We start from the raw sequence: 23,686 nt of genomic DNA, 5'->3' as shown, positions 1-23,686 counted from the left end.
TATCCAAATATACCCATCCAGATACTGTATATCCATTCTCTAATGCTTTAAGCACAGACTTAGGTGAATGTATTTGGTAGACTTCCAGATACACGTGAGAGAACACATAACTGCTGCTGAACAAGTAATTGTCTGGATACTGAAAAGTGGGCTTCATATAATGTATTAGAATTGAATGAGGTGGTTAAAGGGGGGCAAATTGTTCACAAGAAGACTCAAAATGAGTATTGAGAACATAAATAGGGTCATTTATATTGACTTTAATATATACCGTATGAGGTTTATTAAAGTCGGACTGCTAATGTATTTCATTAATAGCGATGTCTTTCAATTTGTCAAGAAAATGTGGTTAAATGAGAAAATAGTGTAGGCTGGAACTTTTGAATTCATTAGAAATGTATTGGTTTGTGAAAAGTGGTCTCCATGACAGATTTTTGGAGTAAGGGGTTGAAAAACGAGCACCCGCTGAAAAACAGTTCTTGGTAAGTTTACATAAATGCATTCAAAACCAGCTTGACTGAGCAGAATGGAACGGGATGCATTTGTAAATGTATTTTCTAGGACGAATAGTCTGCCATCATGATCCATCTGTTTGGTGACGAATAGATGATTGAAAGTTGGAAAAAAATTAGTTGTAAAATAATCAATAAGGGTTCATTTTCCAAGGTTCGAGGTTCAGAGATGTTGTATTTCATATAAATAATTCATTATTTAGTTAAAAGCGACGACTTTGTAACATCAATTTGTCAAGAAAATGTGATTAAATGAGAAAATAATGTAGGGTAGAACTTTTTAATTAATTGAAAATTGATTGGTCGTTGAAAAGTGGTCTCCTTGACAGGTGGTTGGAAGGGAGGGGTTGAAAAATGAGGGGGCTTGGTGATGTCAGCCAAAAAGGAAAGTCGTTTAAGAGGCGGAGCAATTTGATTAAATTTTTTAATAAAAGACTATGAATAACATGCACTGATAAATGGTTCAGGAACATACTGTATATTTAGAGTCAGTTTGATTTCTTGTTGACTTTAAAGCACCAATAGTGGTTAGTTGCACCAAATGGAATTGCAAAACTATCCAAACAAACCACTTCAACCCTGTGGAAAAGCTTGTCCTGCCCCAAATTCACAGCATTAAGTCAGAAGTTGACATGTGAGGCCACTCAAACAAACAGATCGATGCGTGTTTACACTCTTCTGGAAGTGAACTTACTAATGGCTTACTTATAGCTGTCAGTTCACAAAAGACTATTTTAAGAGAAAGTATTTTAACATCAAAAATATTTCATACCCGTGACCTGTGTCCATTCAGAAATGAACTCTCCTAATGTGTATTGTCTGTAGCTGTTTTGTTGCTGCATTAAGTGGGTCAGATGCGCACATGCCGCGAGTTAACCTAGATGAGACTCACAGCGAGAGTTGGTCTGAATGCGGCTGTCAATCAAAGTGAGAGATCACGTAAAGTGACACCCTTCCCATCATGCAATAATGTGTCTCAATTTAGCACCCCCACATCTCTTTCACCCGTTCTCTCCCTCTGAACCTCTCTCCATCCTCAGACAGGCATTCGGCCCAGATCCATTCCTCGCAGTGATGGATGGATAAGGTGCAAACAAAGACGAGAACAATTCTTTTCATCTAATACTCCCTCCCTTTCTCTGCAAAATCTAATTTAAACACAACACCTCTCACCTTCTCGCCTCGGCCATCAATATTGTTTATCGATCGGCACCCACGCGAGCACGCGCTATTTCACGCAAACAAAAAAAGCATCCCTTCCTGTCGCATGTGGGCCACCACATGCCAGGTTCTCTGGGGACGGGAAGAAAGATGATGTTTCTAACAGCTACTGATCTGTGAGGGAAAGCTAATTAGCTGAGAAAGCGCTGCTAATGGTGGAGCGTTCCACCCGCAGGGCTAGCCGGGGGTCAATCTTTATTAACCCCAGAATGGATCACTCCAACTCCAAGGACCAAGTTAAACTGTCTACAAGATATATGTACATGAGCTGAGATGAATCATGGGAAGAGTGCGGGAGAGGAAAATGGAGGTTTGAGGGGAACTCATGTTGGGCAAAAATGGGAAAAGAGGAAGATTCTGATGACCTTTTCGAAACTGACTACCGGATTTTCTGGAAAATAAGTCTCACCAGGTCAAAATTACATTGTTGAGAGAGAAAAAGCACATATGTTGGAGCAGTGTCACATTTTATTATTATGCTCAGTAATACTGTAAAATGCAGGTAAATGTAATGTTAACAAACATTATAAACACTAAACATGTATTTTTATCATATTCCACCGTCATATCATTCCAAACTGGTATAACATTCTTCTGTTGAATACAAAAGAAGATATTTAGAAAAATGTCTCATTCATTCATTTTTTTATTTTATTTTTTTATTTTTTGCCCACACAATGAAAGTCAGTGGTGTTCAATGTTTTTTTTGTTTTTTTTTCAAAATATCTTTTGTATTCTGCACAAGAAAGAAAGTTTGTTTCGGTTTGGAATGAATTTTTAGGATGGGTTTGGGGTACCTGACCCCAATTAAAAACATTTTGTGGAAAGTTTACGCAAACCACCTTCAAAGACAAATAGTCTGAGCAGGATGAAACGAAGGCACATCGGTAAAAGTCTCTTGTAGGACAGTCACCCATCGTGATCCATCTTTTTGGTGATGGATGGACGACTGAAGGTAGAAATAAAAGTAGTTGTAAAATAATCAATATGGGTTCGTTTTTTCATAGTTCAAGGTTCTGACATGTCTAGATTTTCCATGTCTGCAAACTGTGCATAATAAATCATTCCGTTTTCTGTAATTTACATCCCCTCAAAGTGTATACAAGCAATATTACAGCATGTCATTCATTTAAACCAAACCCCCTCTCACATTTCTGATGTACTCTGCACTCTAAACGTCTTTTTTGACACATTGGCATGGGCCATTATAGGCTGTGTTGCCTCAGTCTGTAATCGCAGCATTTACATTTATGTACATCCATGCATTTGGCAGACACTTTTATCTAATTTAAAGCTTCCTGTAGCTCACACTGTAGCACATGGAACTAGCAATGCCAAGGTCATGGGTTCTATTCCCATGGAAAGCAAGGGCTGTCAAAATGTGTACCTTGAATGCAATGTTAAGGGCTTTGGGTGAAAGTATATGCCAAATGTTTAAATGAAAATCCAAAGTGACTTACGTAAATATTTGATCAGAACAACAATTCCCTGGGAATCTAACCCATGACCTTGAATACTAGAACCTAAACATGCTTTCAACTAAAGATCATAACTGATTTTCTCTTCTGTTTTTAGTGTTCAATATGGTGGCTATAGTCTTTCCTTACTGTTAAAAGAGCCAATCATCACTTTTGTATACTTGTAGGCATCATCTGTTTGTTTACCCTTGAATGATTATTAGCAGGAATAGCCTAAAAAATACTGTTTTTGGCATATTTTGAGGTAAATAATAAAAATGTATGATACCATTGTTGTCAGATTTTAGTCATGGAACTTTGGCAATCAGCACAAATCCAAATGTGTTAATATAAGTCGCTTTGGAGCATTTAAAAAAATGTCTCCCTACCGTTAAAGTCAGTGGGGTTGTTTTGGACAATATTTCACAGATTTAGATTTTTCGTCAAGTAGATAATAGCTGCATTTGCTGTCTTCTGTCTTCTACTCAAACATTGAAGTGAACAATAAATGTTGATGATCATATTTATTTTTTCAATCCTAATCATGCAGTTATTTAGTTGAATTTATTACTTATTACTGTTTTTTTAACCCACCTTACCATTGTATTTTCCACCTTTTTCAACAACCCTAGTTGACAACCCCTATCTCAGCACTAATTCAGTAATTTTGTTGGAGCTCTCAAAGCTCATTCTGTCCAACTAATCATAATCATGTTAGCATAGTCATTGTTCATGTATGTATATTATAGTCCTGTTCCTAATGACTCATAGCTTTGCTCAAGAGTGGTTTGGTCACATCGTGGCCTGCATGTAACTTCTCCTCGTAGTATATATGTAGGCCCTCTATCATAGCTGTCAGATCCTCCATTATTCATGCCATAGTGTTAGCCTAGCGAGAGCACCGCTGATTTATACAGGCCATTCATCTCGCCTAACAACATCCTGACAATGTTTGAGCAATGTTAACCAGATGCAAACAGCTCGCTGTGAGGTGGTGCTCGTATCTAGAAACATGTCCAGCATTGGTTGCTGTGTGTGTCAGTCAGGGTTATCATAGCAGATGTTTGATTAAGATGTGAGGAATATCGAGTTGGCCGGATCAGTAACTGGTTGAATTTCGCCTGCTCTGGTGCCTGGCGGTGTTGATGAAGCACTCAGGTTTGATGTGGTCGATGGATCGATACATAGTTAGCTCGGCTGAATTTTGATGGCAGCTTATTGATTTGCAAACACTGGGTTTCTTTCCGTGCATCATTTTGAGATGTTAGCTTGACCGTTGAGGGGATATTCAGTCATTATTGGGAATCACTTGTATTTGAGGTTTGAGGTTTGCACATCTTTTGTTGGAGGCTGTGTTAAGTGTTGCGTCTGCATTTATGTGAACATTAATATTCGAATCAATGGCAAATAAGAGTGATAAAGAAAATGACAATTCTTTTAAAAATCTAGTTTATTACACACATGCCAAGATCTCTTTGTATTCATGTTGGTTTATTATAGTTTTGAGAAACTTTTATTCCATTTTTAAGAAAAGTTTACATTTATTTCATGTTTAAATTTATCGTCTCTTTATTATCATTGTTGTGTCATGTTGTGTAACCATGAAGTACAAAGTAATACAAATCAATATTACTACTTTATAATATATAAATTATTATTTTATATAGTCATGCTATATTTATGCCAATTTATTTGTAATTATTATATTTCGAATTATATGTTATATATAATCTGTTATATATGTTATTTTCAATCAAGTATTTATATACATAACAATAAATATACTATTAATTACTTATTTACTATTAATATGCATATATTATAGTAATTCGTTCTTTATATTCACATTATATTTTTATCAACAATATGTTTGTAATAAATTATTACATTTACATTTACATTACAATATTTTGAATTATACCTTATTTTTATAATATGAATATTTGATTGTTAAAATGTTGTGTATGCATATAGTGTGTGTGTGTGTGTACCTGTTTTTCTATTCTGGTGGGGACTTAAACCTGAATACACACAGACTCATGGGGACTCGTGTCATGGTGGGGACCTAAATTGAGGTCCCCACGGGTAAACAAGCTAATAAATCGCACAGAATGAAGTTTTTTGAAAATCTAGAAATGCAGAAAGTTTCCTGTGAGGGGTAGGTTTAGGGGTAGGGTTGGTGTAGGGCAATAGAATATACGGTCTGTACAATAAAAAAACCATTATGCCTATGGAGAGACCCCACAAGGATAGTAAACCAGACATGAGTGTGTGTGTGTGTGTGTGTGTGTGTGTGTGTTAATAAGGTTATTAAAAGCATTTTATAGTATTTTTAAATTAATAGCTCGGGACCAAAAAAAAAAATAGCACAATGTCATTTACCCTTATGCTATTTTTGTTTGTTATTTAATTATTTATTTATTTATTTTAGCTCTGGTGCATTTTGGTGTCTTGTCGTGGCATGTCGTGTCTTGTATTCTTTCTGAACTCTGTAAAAATCTAGTCATCTTATTTTATTTTGGACAAATAGTGTCGCTGCAGTGGAGGTGCTGTGCAGTTTTTAGTGGACATATTTCCCAGTTTTGCAGAAATACTCTTACCAGACATTCTGAATACTTTTCCTTATCAGCAACCTACTTTCCCACTCTTACTTTGTCATCCATAAACCTTTGCTTTCCTTGGATGAGGAAAGACAGGATGAGAGGCAAAAGCGTTTGTGGAAAGAAAGAAGGCCGAACAAACTGGATTGTCTTACTTCTGCAAAATGTATGTATCTCTTTTCCTCAGACACTGTCTTAGCCTATTTTCTCCTATCTCCTGAAAGTCTGAGTGCTGATGAACTCACAGGAAACCCTTGCAGCATGAGCTGAAGGACAGAGAAGGATTGGAGAGGAGAGGGGATCCGAGGAATGCCGATTTTAAGCAGTTTTCATCCTTTGATATTTCAAGAGTTTTCCCCAAACTCTACAGTGTGGATTTAAATAAGTCATCTGCACTGAAACTGTGTGTTTTTGTGCTGTAACTAGTTGTGTTTATGTGTGTGTTTGTGTGTGTGTTTGTGTGTTAGTCTTCAACCAGCAGTGTTTTGCATAATGTAGCTCACATCAATGGCATCTGACTGCAAAACAATTTGCATCAAATGCTTTTGGTGCCCATTTTTCCTCAGTGACATGTTTCAAAGGGTTTATTTAACTGTGTGAGCTAGTCATAGTGTATTCACTTGGGTCACCATTAGCAGTAGTTGACTGAAGTGTGAGGTTGACGAGTAATATTCTGATAATTAGAGTGGGCTGTATTAATGTGAAGGGAAGAACAGCATGGCCAGTGCAGTCGTTCTGTCTGACTGTGCCACTATTGAGGCAATGAGATACCAAAAAAGACTTTTAGTACATTCAAAATGACCTGTTCACTCATTCGGATGAGCCAATCAGAAGCCATATGACTTAATAATATTGTGTGGTGGATATGTATAGTATGTATTTATTTATTGTTTGTTTGTTTGTCATTTTGAAGCTTGACACAGAAGACTATTCTGTCATCATTTATTCACCTTCATATGACTTAGGTTCTTCTTTGGAAAATTAAATTAAATAATAAATTAAATTAAATTAAATCATTTTAAAAAGGAGAACATTAGCAGAGTGTCCAGGTTGCTCTTTTCCATATTGAAATTGAATAAATATGGTGGTTAAAAATTAGTAAAAATATAAGTTATTTCATTTTATTTTATATTGTATAATATTTTTAATTATATATAAATTACAAAAATATATTGTTATTATTATTGTTGTTGTTGTTGTTGTTGTTAGACCACTTGAAATATAGTAAGGAATAATTTTATGGTATTTTATTTACTTATTGTTTGTAATTTTGAACCTTGACAACCCATTCACTTTTATTGTACGGAAATCATCAGCCTGCTATCTTTTTGTCCAGTGGCTTGATTTATCTCCCATTATAAGGTACTTATTGTTGCTAAGAGTCTACAGAGTATAGTTGTCATATCTTGCACAGATTGTTTATCTTATCAGTCGTAATTAGAGGGTTCAGATTGATTTTATTACCAATAATGTCATCTCGCAAAACTTTTCACATTCATCTCTATCGTTCACACCCGCGCTGTCATTTGAAGGTCATATTTTATTGAAAAGTGCATCTAAACTGCTCTGCACCTCATTACGTGCCAGATGGCTTTGCAAAAATTAATAGTGAAAAAATGAAAGGAGGTATATAATTTAATGGCGGTTTCCCATCAACTTTATCTGCTAATGAAGGCCTTTCTCTGTTGCATTGTGTGGGGAATATGTGTTTTCAATAAGCCCTTTATTAAAATGAATCACTGAAAGGAGATTAAATGTGAGGATGTTCCAGCACTTTTGTTTATGACAGATAATGCAAGCTAGGTATTAGAAAACAAGTAGGGTTTGTAATGGAGGTCATAGCTTTACAGCCACACCATCAGTAAAGGTGTTTGCTCTGCTAATGCTTAACATAAGCTGTATTTTCAATTGTTCAAAAAGACACTTGAAGATTATTAGAAAACACAGATTAAAGCAGTAAACCATGAGAGACTGTGCTACAGTAAATTTGTCAAAAATCATTGTAAAATCAGAAATATGTGGTGTAATATGATAGAACCCAACAATGTTTAGTAAAAGTTAAAATCAAAGTGTGTTTACCCCAATCCTCTGCAAGTAATATAATTAGCCAAACGATGTGTCCTAACTAACTAAATTATTTACATATTTAATTTTATCTTTAATTAGTTTTTATAACTTTTAAATTAAATGCATAATATATAAGAGGAAATGAGAAATGAGGAAATATATTAACTCTAGACAAATGGAAAATATATGAAAAATTGTGAACAGTTTCAAATGTAAAATGTACAAACTAAAAACAGAAGGATAATGATCTGCCATGCTTTATGAATTTCATTTTCTTATTATATTATATTATATTATATTATTATAATGTTAGAATTCTCGATTTGTTTACAGTTATGATTGACAGGCAATGCAGTAAGCAAAAAGTTTCTGTTTTAATTTTTATACATTATATTAAAAAAATTATAAACTGTTTCAAATATAATAAGTACAAACTAAAACAGATGGACATTATATTATTTTATATTATTCTCATTTTGTTTATGATTGTTTATAGTGTTATGATTGATAAGCAATTCAATAGTTAAATATCTTGCTTTTTATATCATATCATATATCATAACATATACATATATCATATCATATTATGATTGACAGGCAATAATCAAGTATTTTATGATTTAATTATTATTTTTGTCACAGGTGTGCATATAACTCAACTCTTTTTCGAACATGACTCATCCAGTCTGTTTTCGAGTCATGAGACACACACACACACACACAGGGTTAACTGGGTTGAGGGCATAAAATCTCACACACACACACCCACACACACAGCAGGACAGACAGCCACGGAGGCCAACCTCTGCGCTCCACCTGTGGTTCGCTAACAGAACAAGCTGTCGCTAACGCACACACGCACCTGCTATTGCTCTTCCACAGGTATAAAACCTGAGTCACACACACCTGCTGCTTCATCCTAGCTGCAGACGCAGCCACACGTTACCCAAGGGGGGATATAAGGCAGAGAAAAAGAGACGGGTGGCTATTTTCAGCTACTGTATGTCTTTTTTGTTAGTCCTTTTTGTCTCTGTGTGTGTGTGTGTGTGTGTGTGTGTGTGTGTGTGTGTGTCGCACAGCCTTTCTTATTTGCACCTTTCCATCTGTGCAATCACACCTCCAAAGTGAGCACCCTGCTGAGTGATGGCAGAGTGAGTGAAGAGAGAGAAGAAGAGAAATGGAGGTGGAAGTAAAGAAGGATGGAGGGGAAGCAGAGTGAGCGGAGGAACGGTCTGTCTGAAAACATTTATAACAGGCTTAATGAGACAACCTGTTTGTCAGACATGCAGAGATCCTGGAGTCCTTCAGGAGAGACTGTGATGCCTGCGCGGTGGTGTTAAACAAGCAGCTGTAGACTGAGATTTTTAGGAACAGGTCTTGCTGGAATACCTTAGACGAAAAGTGTGTGAGCAAAGAAGAGTGTGGACCGCAGGATGGTGTAAAGACCTGAGGACGTGCTTGATTAATAGCCAACTTCTGGAAACCCACTAAGGGCCCTGCGAGCACAGAGAGGGAGAGTCTGACTGCGACCATTTTTAGTGACTTTCAGGCGGCGTCTGAGATCATGGATTAATATGCATATATAGGTTGTACTCAGAAAATAAGATGGCAGATCTGAGTCTGGCACTTTAGTGCAGAAGAGTGGTGTGATTTATCTCGAAAGATGCTCGGATGAGAGGTTAGCATAACGGATGCATAATGCCACTGGGGGCCGGCGCACTGTAATCGCTCAGAGCAAATTTGTGGAAATGAAAAATTACACTCGAGTTTCACTTTGGGTATGTTTTTCTGTAGTAGTGTGTCACAGTTAAAGGGACAGTACATCCAAACAGGACAGTTGTTGAACTGAACCTTCGTTTTATTCGAAACCGTATTGTTTTATTTAGCTAACATTTTTGAAAAGATTTGATCAAAGGCAGTCTAGAGATGAAAGTAATAAATACTTTTATTAAATTAAATTGATCAAAAGTGACAGTAAAGACTTTTATGTTACTAAAGATTTCCATTTCAAATAAATGCTGTTCTTTTGAACCTTCTATTCATCAAAGAATCCTGAAAAAAGGTCTAAGGTTTTCTTAAATATTAACTACGATTTCTGCGGGAACGTGTGACACTGAAGACAAATTCAGCTTTGTCATCACAGGAATTAGTGACATTTTAAAATGCATTAAAATAGAAATAGAATTAGAATTTTAGAAATAGAATTTTAAATGGCAATATTTCAAAATATATTTTACTGTATTTTTCGATCAAATATATGCAGCCTTAGGGAGTATGATACTTTTTTCAAAAATTTTTTTTTTTAAATCTTACCAATCCTAAACTTTTGAACGATAGTGTGCATTTTAACCTGTTGTTTTGCCATGAAAATAGCCATAGAAGCTAGCGTGGTGTTACATGACAAAAAGAACAACCAAACACCTTCATGTTCTTCTAAATCCAACTTAATTTCTTTTGTGTGACACAAATGAAGTTATTTTGAGTGTCCAAAGTGATCTTGTGCTCGAAGAAAGCTGAATAAAACTACTATAGATTAGCCCATGAGACGTATATGCTAAATTTAGTCTTTTGAAGCCATAAAATAGCTTTGTGTGAAGAAACGGCCTAAAACTTGTTCTCAGACCAGCTATAGCTCTCAAAAGTCATTCATGCTGGTGCTCAGTTCAAATAAGCTGCATCAGATGTGGCACAACATGTCTTGACTTGCCAACTGAATGAGATTTGAAAACACTGGCCAGGTATATTGATGATTGACTGTGCAGTGCCCCTCTTAACACCACACTCATTAATCTACATCTGTTGTCATGCTTTGATATGAAAGAGAATATATTGACGGGCAAAACATCTTCTCTTCTGGCTGAGTCGTGCCCCCTGTTGGCCGGGAGCAGATGGTGTACGGGAGAAGGAGAGTTCTGGATGGGTTTCAGCGGCTCAGATTGCTTTTGGGATTAGAGTTTGGTTTAGGTTAGTTCAGTTTGGTTTGGACATGCTGTGCACAGGACCTCTGAGTATCACTAAGGTTGTGCCAAAGAGCTGTTTTGTGTTTGAGCACCCCCTAGTGGTGCTTTATTGTACTCGGGCTCACACACACACACACACACACACACAGTACACTCTTAAACACACATTCCTGCAAACAGACACAAACAAAAGAGTAGTGTTTATCAAAGAAGTGCGCTTCTCTGAGTATGAAACGCCACGGATCAAAGAAGATCTCAAACACGCTTCACAGTGGTAGATCACCGTTCTCACCTCGTTCTGTAAATCAACTTGCTTAAGAAGCGAGCTGCTTTGATTTGAAGTAATGACGTGTGAAACGGCATTATTTACTTAGAAATACACGCTTCTTTTATCTGATGAGTGCTATGTAAGGAATTCTAGGTAAATTTGCTGTTTTGCTTTTTCGTGTAAGTGTGTAACTGCAATGTAATCGCATGTATTGGCACTGAATGTGATTACAGGCTCGACGGGGAGGCTCATTGTCTGACTGTATTTAGCTCATCAAACCCGGTGCAGGGCCAATATGATCTGTCAGGTGATAATCACACAAACACTTCAAGAAAAGCTCCATTTGCACATTAACGCATTGATAAACAAAGCATGTAATTTCAGTGTCGCAAATTAGAAAAAAGAGACAGTTTTGTGGTGCTTTAATGGCCTTTAGCATCTGGTATCATTAAAATCCAGATGTAAATGCACCTGAGAAACATTTTGATTGGATCATCATATTCAAAGGTGGTCTAAGATAGATTCTGACCTGATTTGTTTTTTCGTCGGTTGTAAATTGTTCTGTCAAGCTTTTATCCATCAGGAACACTATATATTTTAATACAGCATTGATATCACAAGATCTTCAGTAGCAATAGCTCTTTTAGTCATACCAAGCACTGTGTTGCAGTTTTTATTTTTTATTTTGCTTTTGCAATGTGCTTTAAAACTTTTTTTTTCTCGCTTTTCCACTTTTCTTGTTTGTTTGTTTTTTTGGCCGGATTGTTTTAATGTATTTAAAAACTTTTTTCTGATGAGCTTTTTTTAATTAAAATTAATTTTGTTATTTTTTAGGGGTAGAAAAAAAGAAGAAAAAGTCTCAGAATGAGAAAAAAAAGTCCCATTAAAATAATTAAGTTCTTGAAAAAGAAAATCTTAATTCATTTGACCATTTTCTTTCCCAAAAATTTTTTTGATATTCATAAATTCATAATTCGTGATATTTGTTAAAAATGCTTTTTACTTTGTAAAATATATTTAAGAACTTTTTGAAAATGATATGTATACTCACAGACACATTAACTTTTATTAAAAATAAAAGTGTTTCAAAACCACATGAAACCATTATGAAAAGTAGTTATGTGTGTTAAGCTAGATTTTCAAAAGATTTTTCCATTTTCTTTATCATGGCCACTCAGATTCATTGATCGGTCAGAAGTAGAAAAAGTGGCATCAATATTTCCACAAAAGGAAAGCGTCCATCAGTATTTTTTTAAATTAAGTAAATGATGGCTCATCTTCAGATAAGGATCCTTTGTAATGTAATATGTAAGTCCTGGGTAAGTAGATACACGTTGAACTCAAGGTGTAATACAATCCGACTAAAAAAATATCCAGATACTATCTGGACATGAAACATGGTGTTAAGGGGACCATTGTGTGTGTGTCTTTGTGATTTGAAAGTGATAGTGTGATGGATCAGTGTGTGAATGAGGGATTGCGTGGTTGCCAGGGGTACGGCTCTTCTAGCACCTCTCCTCACCCCTTCTCCAAAAAGAGATGGATGACATGGCCCGCAGCACCAATTTGGCGGATGACAAGTTCAAAAGCAGACGGATGAGTGAAGCAGCCCAGGTGGGCTATTTATAGCTCGGCCGCCTTTCATCCCTCTCCATCCTTGGCTCAATTTTCCCGCTCATTTTTTATTCCGTGAATTATAGCAGCTCGACCGGAGACACTCTTTCAGAGGTAACAAGACTGGTTTATTCGTCACGGACGCCGTACAGACTCAGGTGTGTGTGTGAAGACCTTATGATGAAAGGCTGATCAGGTTTTTACAGTTCTTCTGCTTTCACAAACCTCTCATAACCAAGTTAACAGCCTAAAATAACTCCAGTTGTAATATTTAAGCCCAGATGTAATCTGCTAAATTCTGTCGAGTGAGTTTAAATCTATAATACATTTGTTAAATGGCGCTGTGAATACTAGAATCTTATTTTTAGGTGAAAGCAGAATTATATGAGGCAACAGCTACTCTGTAGAAGTTCATAAATGACAGGTTTTTCAGTTTTACTGAGAATTCTGTGTGCATATTCATACCCAGATTGTAATTTATGGGGTCTGACCCTCCTAAATAAGGCTTTAACCTCACAAATTAAACTTAAAACATACAATTTAAAGGGGAGAGTCTTACTTCAGTACTTGTTTTAAGTATTTAATATATAATATATACAATTATATATATTATATATATATATATATATGTATACAATTCAACAGGGCTGTCATTATTACTTTATTACAGATTATCACAAACAGATCACAAAAAGTGTTTGATCTTTCAGAAAATTGACATTTAGTACCATCAAACTGTCCTTGTGCGAGATAAATCTTAATGAATTGACACTTAGCCATATCCAATTAGCCGTATCCACGGTTAATATATGCTTTAAAAGTATTGTTCATTGTTAGTTCATGATACTTCATGTTACTGAAAAATGTTTGAAATCATCAGAATCACTGTATAATTCTCACATTCCTCATATCTGAAGATGAAATTAGTGTTTTATACCTCATATGTGAGAATCTTATTTTTAGGTGAAAGCAGAATTATATGAGGCAACAGCTACTCTGTAGAAGTTCATAAATGACAGGTTTTTCAGTTTTACTGAGATTTCTGTGTGCATATTCATACCCAGATTGTAATTTATGGGGTCTGACCCTCCTAAATAAGGCTTTAACCTCACAAATTAAACTTAAAACATACAATTTAAAGGGGAGAGTCTTACTTCAGTACTTGTTTTAAGTATTTAATATATAATATATACAATTATATATATATATATATATATATATATACATGTATGTATACAATTCAACAGGGCTGTCATTATTACTTTATTACAGATTATCACAAACAGATCACAAAAAGTGTTTGATCTTTCAGAAAATTGACATTTAGTACCATCAAACTGTCCTTGTGCGAGATAAATCTTAATGAATTGACACTTAGCCATATCCAATTAGCCGTATCCACGGTTAATATATGCTTTAAAAGTATTGTTCATTGTTAGTTCATGATACTTCATGTTACTGAAAAATGTTTGAAATCACCAGAATCACTGTATAATTCTCACATTCCTCATATCTGAAGATGAAATTAGTGTTTTATACCTCATGTGTGACAGAAAAGTGTAAAATCCAATCAATGTGTGATATTTCTCTTGGAGACAATAAAATTCTGAATACCAAAATCTGCTATTAAAACTTCGGAATCCTTCATGCATCATTAGTATAAACACACACACACACACTGACTATGGAAACTCAGACAATATTACTGGATTAGACAGAAATATGGCATCTGCATCTGTCTTGCCCAAGGCCTGGTTGAGTAGTTGTCCTCTGTGCTCGGGTCTGTAAGTGGAATGAAGTGTCAAATTGGAGCTTGTCTGTGAATATATATGTGTCTGTGTGCATAATTTAGTGGGATTATATGTGTGTATGTTTAGCTCTGAGCTGAAAGAAAGGGCAATACGTCTCTCGTTTGACAATTGTTGGTGTTTCCTTTCTCATGCGAGTGTTTGTGTGCACGGCCCTTCCTCCAGGACTACAAAGACAATCAATGGAACTGACTGAGACCGAGTCAGATCTGTATTTATAAAAATGCTGTTTTTTTTCTGACAGACTTTCAGTGTGTGGGTGTATAAATAACACGTCTGCTTCTGCATGTTGTGCATAAGCATGGGAGAATTTCACAAAACAACTGTCAAGGACATGTCCGGGTCATGGTTTACAGTCGGAAGGGATGAGAAGCGTCCTTGCGTTGGCGGATTTGATCTGTTCTTCTAGTATGGATCTCCTCGCAGGGACCCCCAGGCTCATCGGAGCCAAAGGCAATCTACATTATTGTCTATACTATTGGTCGACACTGTTTGCAGTCATGAGAATCATCACTTAGAATCATGAGAATAAAACATTGTGCAGATACATTGCAGTAATGAGAATTTGAGGAGGAATATATTACAGAAAAAAAAGGAAACTGCGTCTTTTAATAGTCATAATTGTAGCATGTTTTAGCGAGTAATAGAAAGTTGCATTTATATCTAATTTTAGGACTTATCACAATTTCAACTTTACACATAAGTACGTGGGTGTGTTTATGTGTGTATTTGTGTGTCAGCCAGCCAGACAGCTACAGATATGCTGCGGTGAGAAGGTCAGTTAGCACAGACTGAAGCAGAGGGCATCTTCACCCTCACTGCTGGAACCAGTGTCGGACACACCTGAGCAGTGCTAAGCATTCCCTTAATGTCCTGTGGACATTTTCCAAAACATTATTGCAGCATTATGCCACTTGACATTAGCGCCACACTGTGACCTCTGCTAGTGCCTCAATTATGTTATATCTATTCATGTTCTGCCATCATAACCTGCTTTCTTTCTCCCACACAGTGTTATTGCACATTGGCCTTTGCCATTTGATGAGGAGTTTTCCTTTGTGATAATGTCAGGAACAGCTCATTGATTTGGCCTTGCTCGCTTGCCGTATGCTCAAATAGCTTCCCTCGGAAATAGAGGAATGAAAGAATGAAGCCATTTCTCACATTCAGCTGCCCTCTTTGTGCCTTTCCATAGCTGCTCTGTTATGACAGTCTGAAGGTTAAATTATAAGGGTATGTTATATGACTGATTATAGATACAAAATCGCACATTTAGGAGGACAGCAGATGGAAAGATGGCCTCAGAGTCAAGTGTGTATGTGTGAATCATAAATCTTTTACAGAAAGTAACTGTAGCGGTCATAGAACATTAAATATGGCATGACAGTGGACATGTGTTAATGTACTCGACTGCTCATATGAGCACCTGCCGCAGGTACTTAGCGTCAATAATGTTGTCTCATCTTCATGTGGACTCTGGATTCCCCAGATCGTTTTCTCAGATCATTAGCGTTGGTGCTAGTGATGGCCTTAATAGCTTGTCCAGGCCTTATTAGCTTGTCCAGACCTCATCCTGGCTATTTCTTTTGAACTTTGAGACACAAAATGTGTTCTGATGCACTAATCGAACCCCTTTTGTTTACTTTGTATCCTGTTCATCCATGTTGCAGAAGTAGTGTGCATATTAGCACTTATTAACCTATTGGTAGCTGTAAGCAAATCAAATAAGCCACAAATTTAAGCATTTCTTTTTCTATTTCATCAACATTAACAATTAAAATAAGAGGAAACAAATAAAGTAAATTTGAGTGGTCTTTTGCATCCTACCCAAATTTGTGAAGGTTTTGTCTTTGAGTTTTAGCTCAGCCGGTGCAAATTCCATGTGGACCATCTGTTGCATATGCACAATATTGTAGTTATACAGTGAGAAATGGTTGAAAATATACTGTTTTTTTTCTCCCCTTTTCCTCAGTCTACTGCGAGAGGCAGGGGAGCTCCCGCGGTTCAGTCCGGTAGGTCATTAGCATCTACACATAATAGCAGCTATGTGATCATAATTATGCTGATTAGCACTTAGTCACGACGTAAGTCCTATTGGACTGAAAGCAATACGTAAACGCATTAAAATCTCTTCAGGAAACAACAAAATCACATAAAACAAACATCCAGAACTTCAATTATGACTGGAAATGGTGTAGTTATTATTTCCCATAGTTAATACTGCTTTTTTAATTTGCATAAAAAAAGAACTGAGAATGGAAGCTGCCAGTGTTCTGTGATGATGGCCCAAAGGGGCCTAGCTACGCAGGTTTTGTGCATCATTGCATTCCAAAATGTTTCAGTGCAATTTTTAACGCAATACAAGTGCACGTTGCTGCAAGAGGCACTACAGCGTACCGATACCTTAAATGCTAACGTCGGTTTTCTCTTTCAGGCTATTGTTATGGTGTTTGAAGCTTGTTTAAACTTGATTTATTGCCACCTAGCAAATGTTAGCAGCAACATTACCATCAGTTTTGTCTCTCAGGTCACGTACTGTCATTGTGGATTGTCATGTGTTTTTAATGCAATGTTTTTAATGCAATATAAGTGGGCATTTCTGCAACAGGAACTATAGCGAACTTTAGTGTAAATGCTATCATCCATTCTCTCTTTCAGGCCAACTGTCATGCTGAAGCAAATGCTTGAACTTGCCTTGCTTAATAGTTAAAGTTTGTTTAAACAATTATTTTAGCTACGTCGCAACAGTTAGCATGCTTGTTACCATTAGTTTTGTCATTATGGTCAGCTGCTTTCATTGTGCAGCAACAGCTTGAAGAAAATTTTGCCAAGCTAATTAAACTTGTGTTGTTGTTTAGCATACATTAGTGTAAACATTACCTTCACTTTCTCTTTCAGGTGAACTACTGTCATAGTGGAGCAATAGTTTAAAGGGGTCATAGGATGCCCATTTTCCACAAGTTTATATGATTCTTTAGGGTCTTAATGAAAAGTCTGTAACATAGTTTGGTTAAAATTTCTCAATGGTCGTGTAAAAAACACCTTTTTTACTGTCAAAAACGATTTGAGAAAGGGGAAAACATTTAACGAGATTAAAAAAAAAACACTGGGTGGATTTTTATCATTATAGGGTGGTTGTGTACACACACTGCCAACACACATTTAAGTTCAAACAACTTCTAAAAGTGCATGTAGCATCCTATGACCCCTTTAAAAAAAATCTTCTCAAGCAAATTATTTAAAGTTAGTTCAAAGTTGTGCTGTAGCTAGTTAGCTGAATAATAGCACACCCTTTTTTTTTTACTGAGGTTTGTTGCCACCATAGCTAACACACAAGCGAACATTAAGTATGTTAATGCTTGATATGCATCAGCGTTTGCATACTCACGTAAAGTCTACTTATGTCCTAAAAAAAATAAGCAGCCTGCTAGAATTTTGAGCAGAGAAGATTTCACTGTTGTTTAGCGTCTTAGCATACATTAGCATCTCAACCTCTCTTCTCCTCTATCGATCATTTACTCCGAGCGAGTCGCAGTAGGGGAATGAGATTGCTCTAATTGATTGGGTGATGAGTGTATCATGTTTGCCCATGATAGCTCCATTCACCCTCCTCTATTTCAATGTCAGCGCATCCAACCTATTCACATTCCTCGTTTTCACCATCAGAGATGACCTCGCTCTGTTCCTCCTCCATATCTCATCGCATTTCACACGCTGTTCCCTGAGCCGTGACACAAACGGCATCCCCAGTCACAGCACCCAGCTGTGTAAAAATGGCCGTTCTGTCCGTATAATGATCATTAAGTGTGATTTTCTCTGGAAATCGAACACCTTGAGCTCCGTGCCCGTAGAGTATTTTTTTCTTGGACACAAAAGTGAGCTCAGAGCTTTATCTCTGATTGATCTGCTGTGAGTCAGTGGAGCAAGAGACCATTCTGTGGGTTTATAAGAAAAGATAAAAGACCCTTATCATCTCTTTCTCTTTCTCTCTCTCTCTCCTTCACTTTTATCCCTCAACGAGATGTTGCGTTTGAATGCCAGGAGAACATCTTTCATTATCAGGTCAAGGACTTTGTACCTGCTTGTGCTAAGAGCTCGGGAGAAGAAAGCGTTGGTTGATGCGATAAACTCTGTGTATTTGTCTCGCCTTTAGCCATGCTCGAACTGGGGACATCTCTGATGCGAGTCTGAATGAGTGTGTCTGTCCGCAAAATGTATGTGTGTTATAGAGTCCGAGAGAGTGAAAGGAGGTAGGACGGTAAGATGGGATAAAACAGATGGTTGAGCATTCATGGGAGGGATGAGGAAAGCATAGACAGAATTATTGATGAGGGAGGAGGGGGTCTTGTGTGAAGCTTCCAACCGCCTCGGCATAAAGCATTCACAAAAGTCTTTCATGAAACCCTCAGTTGTGAGATTTCACCTACAGTGCTGCGCCTGTCCACGGGAGAGGAGAATGAGATCTCAGGAGTGCCACTCATGCATGACAAACACGACCCGTTTGTTTTGCTTCCTTCACTTAGATGATTTGCAGATCAGTGTTGGGACTTAATGATTGGAACTAAGGTGGGAGGAGCATGTTGCTTTAATCTGACCAATTACAATCACATCTGTCCACCACAAATTTTCTAAGCGATCAGACTTACAATTTTCACCTGGTGGTCGATAAAACTTCAACAACTAGGTAATAAAAGCAATCCTCTCTGGACAGGGCTGTAGCTGGGGTTTGCCGGGCCCCGGTGCAGGATGTACCCGTGGGCCCTGTTTGAAATTGTGTAAATAGCACAAATAAATATATTGAACAAAGATACAAATTAAACAATGTTTTTTCAAGTTTGTAGGTGTTCAGGTACAGAAACAGAATAATTAAATGTAAAATAGCATTGCATAGTCTTCCTGTATAAATTAAATGGATTAATTATTGTTAAAACTCTAAGTAATTCAGTCAAGAGCAGTGAGTAATTTTCTTTCTTTTATAGAAAGAAATAAGGACACGACAGCAGCTAGTAAATTAGACGCAGTCACTTTAAGAGACAATGCATCCAATATAATGATACACATCTGATTTCTTTCTCAACTGTTTACGATAAGTTACAGTTTTTCAAGGATACTTACCAAGACGAGTATTTCAACATAATTTTGTATGTATTTGTCCATTCAAGTGCAAGCAGAGGCAAAATTCAATTTGGTGTTCATGGGCTGTGAGATGCAGCTCTCTGCGTGAGCGCTGTGTGCACAGAACACAGCACGCAGGTGCTGAATTAAGCTCTTTCACGTCTTTTTGTGCTTGAATGTTTGAATTGGTGAGGTGTATTTGTTTGTTCAAGCACAAAACGTGAAAGAGAACTCAATTCGGTGTTTGCGATTCGGTGTCTGAAACGCGGCTTTCTGTGTGCGTACCAAACACAGCAGGTATTCAGTTCTTTCATGTCTTCGTGTCTTGAGTTATTTCGTGTCTTGTGCTTGAATGCTTTAAAATCTCTTGAATGTTTAAATTGGTAAGGCTTAAAAACACGTGCAAATGATAAGCTTTCGTGATAATGCCCAGCAGTCTAGATTAAGTGGGTGTTTACACATCACTGTTGTGGCAGTTCATTTACACGACAATGGCGTTTTGTGGGGCCTGAAAATGCAAACCTTTGAAAAGTTTGTTTCAAATTGCAAGTTTCAGTTTGTGTCAGTGTGTGAATTGTGATTGTAATTTTAGTGCTAAATACAGTACAAACACTACAGGACAATAAAACATGGAGAGTGATTGTTTTTTTATCATATGTGACTGTGAATAAGAGTTAGAGCCCATGCAAGTTTAGTTAAATCAAAACACTCTCGTCATTAACTCATTCTCTCAATACTCTGAGCGCCATATTCAACTTGATAAGCATATTTCATCTCCAATCAGTCCAGAGCTTCATGAAGCAAGAGCTATTAAGTCAATGAGCTCTGTATTTTTTAATCTCACTGTCTCTTTCCGTCCATCCTTCCTTCTCCTCTCATTTCACATAATGCTAGAGCCGAAGAGTGTAGATATGGACTCATAAAGAAAGTGTGGAAGAAAAAAAATAGAGGGCTTTACTGCTTTCATTGTCATATTATGAGTCTTTCTTTCATTCTCTCTGTCTCTCTCACTGGATTTCGTCCACCCCCTGTAATATGTAAGACTGTGTTTGGGTGTGCATGCTTTTACAGCTGTTTACTTACAGACAGTGGGTGTCATTTGATGACCCCTTTTCCTTTGCCAGCTGATTGGATCGTAATTGTACTGTGTCCTTCAAGGTGCTCTCAAAGTTTCTTGCAGAAGCAGTGTGAGTTTAATTAGCTATAGTTTGAGGACAAAACTGTCCTCAGAAGAGGACAGATGCATAAGAGGAGAGATGGATGCATATGTGTGTGCTTGTGATTGCCATATATATTGGGCTGCAGTAAAGGTGCTTGTGATGATCTAAACTGCAATAATTTGCTCCGTTTTCTGTGTGTGCAAGGATTGCCAGTGCAGGTCGGCTGGGTTAATAGGGATGCTGTCATACGTAACAGTACTGGACAGTGAGCAGCAAAGAAATGACAAACACAGAGAGCAAATTCCTTGCTGTCCCCTCTAGTTTGCTTCACACACACACACACACACACACACACACACACACACACCTGACAGTGCAAGGTCAATGTCTTTTATTGCGTACAGGCTGGCCGTGGAGCAATGTGACGCTCCAGCGAGAGCACACACACACTTTGCAAATAACAGCTTAGTGTGTGGATTTGGATTAGTAGCTAGTGGCCAACATATTCATCATGTACACAAATCTAATTATGAGAGTAATTGCCTACAAGGGATTTTATTGGTTTCTTATAATGAGTCTATTGTCTGTCGGTGCAGGGAATCACAAAGCTCTCAATTGATCAGTCATGAACACCGCTATAGCTCATGTAACCATTAATATGGATATTTTTCAGGGCTCTGAATGACTGGGTCAGTGCCGTTCATAGTGTCGACCACGGTACAAAGCAGAAACGAGAGCCTCTTAACTCTTTGCATGTCTTGTCTTTCTCCCTTTCTCTCTCGCTGGCATATTTAATTACAGGCGTTTAACTGGAGAAGTCGACTCGGTGCCGTCTGTAATTATGGCTCAGTCTTTTGAGGCTTTTGTCGCGTCGGGCCCCTTGAGCTCATATTCTCATCGCCATAATTCAATTAGATCCTTCACTTAGAGCACGGAAGCCTCTCAGCATCATCATGGCACACTATTCTCCGCTTTCAGAAATGCACAATTCTAATTTATTTATTTTTTAATTCTTTTAAATCATTGCATATGTCCTTTGAGAAGAGATGTGTGCAGGTGGAAATAAATGTGCAGCTCAATTGTGTTAAAAACACTGCGCACATACATATATATCCATGATGTCTATTCTGTATTCTATTCATCTTAAAGTGACAGGGATATTTTAAAGAATTTTTGTCAATGAGGTCCAAAACAATCCAGTTTGGACCCCATTGACTTTTATTGTATAGACAAAACAGTCATGGTTTGTGATGGATAAACAAGTCAGGCGGTTAATCTTATAGAGACTCTCTCTCTCTCTCTCTCTCTCCGTTATAAAGCTTGGGAGCCAGGACATTTTTTTAATATAACTCCAATTAGGGCTGCACGATAAATCGCATGCGATATTTAACGCGCATCTTGTCAGAAAGCCGGTTCTGTAATCAGCGGTAAATCTCCATCACATGCGTGCTTTCACATTGAGCAGCATTAACTACACAGAGCCGTTGTTCACTGATGAGCTACGCAAAAAATCACGCGAATATGAACGTGGTTTTGCTCTGTGTAGTTAATGCTGCTCAATGTGAAAGCACGCACGTGATGGAGATTTACTGCTGATTACAGAACCGGCTTTTCTGACAAGATGCGCGTTAAATATCGCATGCGATTTATCGTGCAGCCGTAATATATATATATATGCACACATATGTCAGTTGCAATTTCTCTCACAATTTTGACATTATTTCTCCTAATTGTGGCATTCTTGTGTTTGAGACTTTCTCATTATTGTGAATTGATATCACATAAATGCAACTATTTTTGGTAACTGCAACATTTCTTAGAATCTCACTATTTTTACTTTCTCTTACAGTATTCATAAATGCAACATTATTCTAGTAATAGCAACTTTTTATGTCACAAATTCAAATTTATATCTCACAATATGACTTTATAACTCATAATTTCTAATTAAATGCAACCAACAGTCATACAGGTTTGCAATGACATGAGGATGAGTGAATGATGACTGTTTTTGGGTGAACTATGCCTTTAAGATATTTTCACTGTTGTTTGTACACAAATATAAAATGTCAGCTACTTAAAATAAAGCACAGTGTATTCCAGATGAGAATGTGAATATGTATGCATGCTTGCTGGGTGACTCTGAACTGTTTTAAATTCAGGTAAGGTGTAGCTAATGTAGTCACAATGCTTTTTGAGGGCAAATAGTCAGACCTGATTCTTCAACACTTGAAAGATGGAAGTCTTGGCTCATGGTGATGCCCTGAAACATTTTATATCAATGCAGGTGTTAAAATTCCAGTCATAGTAAAACCATTGTGATGGAAAATCTGTGATTACAGCAAAAATTGGAGGTGTTTTGACATTTAGGCCTACCGATATTTGTATGCATTTACATGCTACTTGCTTGCGCTATTCCTCATTTGTTAGTCACTTCAGATAAAAGCATCCTATAAATGAATATATGTCCTTTAAAGAATAAAGTAGTTTGATACATGTCCAAAAACATGGTAATATCATGGTATAAGTGCAACTAGTAAACATCACCATCAAAATGTTAAAGTGGTGTCATTGTAATGACAGCTTTTGGACTGATGAGATAAACCAGGATGGTGTTATCTTCATTCTGTTGACTGATGACAGATCGTCTCCTGAATACCAGTGACGGAGTTGGTTTGTCACGCGTTGGCCTGCTTTAAAAAGATGAAGAGGAGGTGGTACAACAGAAGGGGAGTGTGTGTTTGTTGGAACAAGAATGAAATTGTGCCAGTACGGTGTGTTCCCAAGACAGCATGTTCACATGAATGCCATTTTAGGATGACATTGTGTGGAATATGAGTGCTTTGGATCATTGTAATGGTTATTATTTTAATGTAATCATATATTCAGAGTTGGGAAAGTAGG

The 23,686-nt window shown here is 37.1% G+C and overlaps 1 protein-coding gene across 1 annotated transcript in view; it reads left to right on the top strand.

Moving 5' to 3' along the window:
• Positions 1 to 23,686, top strand: part of LOC107743290 (potassium voltage-gated channel subfamily D member 2-like) — a 116,093-nt gene that overhangs the window by 82,829 nt on the left and 9,578 nt on the right. The gene's annotated exons all lie outside the window — the stretch shown is intronic.

The sequence above is a fragment of the Sinocyclocheilus rhinocerous genome, unplaced genomic scaffold (genome assembly GCF_001515625.1).
Source record: "Sinocyclocheilus rhinocerous isolate Xijiao unplaced genomic scaffold, SAMN03320098_v1.1 scaffold551, whole genome shotgun sequence".
NCBI lineage: Eukaryota > Metazoa > Chordata > Actinopteri > Cypriniformes > Cyprinidae > Sinocyclocheilus > Sinocyclocheilus rhinocerous.
This window is presented reverse-complemented; position numbering and strand designations above follow the sequence as displayed.